Raw genomic sequence first — 3,531 nt, forward strand, 5'->3', positions numbered from 1 at the left:
ATACTTCTTCCAAGACAGATTTGTTAGTTTTTCTGGCACTCCATGGTATACTCAACATTCTCTACCAACACCATAATTCTAAGGCATCAATTTTTCTTCAGTCTTCCTTATTCAGTGTCCAGCTTTCACATGCATACAAGGCAAACGAAAACACCGTGGCTTGTGTCAGGTGCACCATAGTACTGAAAGTGACACCTTTGCTTTTTAACACTCTTTAACACTTCTGTCTGTAGGTTCCCCACACATCTGTCAGTTTGTCACACTGTGGTGGCCTGTATGTTGCTGTAAAGCTGGAAGCTATGCCACCAGTATTTCAAATGCCAGCAGGGCCACCCATGGAGGACAGGTTTCAGCAGAGCCTCCAGACTTAGACTAGGAAGAAGGACCCAGTGGTCTACTTCTGAAAAAATTAGCCAGTGAAAACTGTATGAGTAGCAGTAAAGTTTACAGCCTTGGAAACCCTATGGGACAGTTCTACTCTGTCCCATAGGGTTGATAATTCAGAACTCTACAGCAACAGATTTTTTTTTTTCCTGTAAATCAGGCCACTATTGTTGACCAATGAGATTCTGACTGTGCTTCAATAGTGAATTGTATAAGCCAATCAGAAATAAACTTTTCTTTCAGTATTTTGTCAATATAAGCCAAGTCCCTTTCTACATGTGGTTTGGTGCTACCTGATTGATGAATCTTCTGCCCAAATAAACCTCATCTAATAGGTTAATTTTATTATTGACTCAGTTTCTTTTGACAAAGCTAAACAAATATAACTACTGAAGCAAGTGGTAAAATATAATAATATATATTTATATTCATAAAGCCTGAGAGCTAAAGAATTATAAGGTTTATGAATATAGGCAAGATATGGAAAACAATGCATTAGTTAAACTTCACTGAGTACTTATTATGCGCCAGGCATTGAACTAAGTGCTTGCAGTGGTTATGGGGTTGACTTCCCAACAGTCAAAGCAGGAATCAAATCAAGATGGGTCACAAAGGGGCATTTTAGACAAGGTGGTCAGGGAAGGATCTGAGGGAATAATAGGTCCAGATGATAAATATTTTAATAATGCTGGGGGAAGAAAAAAACATTGCAGGGAACAGGAAATGAAAAGGAACTGAGGTGGGACTGTGCCTGGCGCAGTTTTCGTACAGCAAGGACTCCAGTCTGTGACTGAAGACGAGAGAGTAAGAGGGAGAGAAACACAGAAACGGGGATAGAAGAGGAAGATTGCAGTCTTATAGAGGCAGTGTCTTATTGTTTATGTCCAGCATCTAGTGTTTTAGAATATGTTTGCTGAATGAATAAATACTTGAATAAGGAATGAATGAGTGAATGGACAAGTTACACAGCCTATCTGAGCCTCAGTGTCCTCACCTACCAATGATGATAAGAAAGGACCCACCTCATAATGGGCCATGTAAAGCCCTTAGAACTCCTTGGCACATAGCAGACTCACTCTGCATGTGTGCTTAATAAATAAAAGCAGGAGTAAACTAAGAAGTCTTAATTCCTGCCTTTTCAGGAAGAAATCTTTTTTTAACAAAATGAATGAAACTGAATTCAAAGTTATGACAAGGGAGAATCACTCTTATTGAAGTGGTATGGCTTAGAGAACTTAAAAGCACATACCCTTAAAGCTGTTCAAGGAGGGGTAAGGCCCCCTCCTCATCCTTTACTCTCTGATTCCAATTGGGGTTGGACCAGAAATCAGCATTTCTAAATATGTCAGAAAAGCACATAGATGTGTTAAAAAGTCTTTCATGAAAAGGAATGCGTGCCTCTCCTACTGCATCAGGGAGTAGTGGTGCTCATCAGAATTTCCTAATAACACAAAAGACAAAGGCAAATTCATACACTTGATCAGGTGTCAAAGGAAGGGGAAGTGAATTGTTAGGTCAACTCTTAGTCGGAGTTTCTGCTGATTTTTTACTATACTGTGTTCCGCGATGTGAGTAAAGTGGACTTTTGTGAGAGAATAGTGTTCAGTGAGTAGGACCTCTTTTGGGAATTTCTTCCTAAGTGGAATACACAACAGATAGGGAATAGGGAAGGTAATACAGGGAAGCTACACTTTCCAGCTCAGAAGGAGTTGATGAAGCCCATATATGCATTCAAGAAGCCCATGGGATCCTCTAGCTGTGGGGTAGCGGCAAATGTGGTCATCCAGAATTGACGCTGTGGACCTTGGCAGCATTTTCCTATATAAAAAAAAAAAACCTATACAGCTCCAAAAACTCCAGGTAAGGATTTATGGGATCCAATGGCCCACAGATAAAATGAATGGGAAAAGATACAGAGGCAAGGGCTCCCACCCAGCATCTTCTAAACTTCTCCCTCTGGTTAACATACTGTAGAAGACTATCATTGACTAAGTCTCTGTCATTGTTGCTATCTCTGCCCACATGTCCCACAGCTCTCTCTCAGAGGCCAAGTGTAGGGCCCAAAGACCGGGATGAGACCTCAAGAGAATAACAAAGAAGTTCATCAAACGTGTGAGGATGGTTGACAGCATGCCTCCATCTTTAAGAAGCTTCTGGAGAAGGAGAGGATGATGAGTCTCGGAAAAGATACCTCCATTTGACAGGCAGAGACTTTATGGTAAGCTGCCCAGACGGATTCTGCTTGTACCTATGGAGCAGCTCCTGAGCCACGATGTCTCCATAGTCATGAGATAGGTGGTTGATCCTACAGTTCTGGAGAACCAGAAGCCTCTCAAGCATGCCTCCGCATGCCGGCCTGTTCAAATATGGAGTAGTGGTGTGGTCTCCATTTGTCACTGAAGCCAAAGCCTAAGAAATCAAGAGCAATTACTCATGAAACCTGAGGGTCAGACCTTCCCAAATCTTGTACCAATCCTAGCTGGATGTTGGAAAGCCATATAGGAGCACAACTATTTCTGGACTTCCAACCACACCCACGGAGTCTTGGTAAAAGATGCGCAGTCCCTGATAGGTGAAAAATTTGCCTGTGGACTTTCATGAGTGAAGAGCAGGGGAAAGCTGAGGGGGTGGGATGTGCAGGTAGGCCGCCAGCAGGAACACGGCCAGCAACCCCACCTGGACCCACCACTCCCTCATAGTGTGCAGGTTATCTCGGTGCACCCTGGCTGCCCTTAGCTTGTGCAGCCCTCGCAGCGCCCAAGCTGCAAGAATGCTGGCAAAAGGCCGGCCAGCTACAGCTACCACCAGCAGTGCGAGAGGGCTGCAAAGAGGCCTGCTGCCCAGCGGCTCAGCCACCTAAATGGCAGTCCGCTGAGGCAGTGCGTGAGGACTGGCCGCTGCCGCAGCAGCTGTTAGTTCCTTTTTTAATGCGTTGAGGCTTTCATCAGACTAAGGGATTCATCCGATTCAGTGTGAATGAGTGAACTTTGTCTTCCCTGGGTCCATTGAGGAATAAAGCCACTTCACAGGAGGGCTTTCCCAGACAACAAACGAGGCAAATAGGAAGGCTGGTGTCTGTCCTTCCTCAAAAGGGAACTCAGGTTAAACCCCAATAAAGTCTGCAGTTTAGTTAATAGTATTGCTCCA

At 43.9% G+C, this 3,531-nt stretch overlaps 1 pseudogene; it reads right to left on the reverse strand.

Moving 5' to 3' along the window:
- Window positions 1-2,083: 2,083 nt before the first annotated feature.
- Window positions 2,084-3,081, reverse strand: LOC126072114 (mesoderm-specific transcript homolog protein-like; annotated as a pseudogene).
- Between the last annotated feature and the right edge of the window lie 450 nt (window positions 3,082-3,531).

The sequence above is a fragment of the Elephas maximus genome, chromosome 3, assembly GCF_024166365.1.
Source record: "Elephas maximus indicus isolate mEleMax1 chromosome 3, mEleMax1 primary haplotype, whole genome shotgun sequence".
NCBI classification, from domain to species: domain Eukaryota; kingdom Metazoa; phylum Chordata; class Mammalia; order Proboscidea; family Elephantidae; genus Elephas; species Elephas maximus.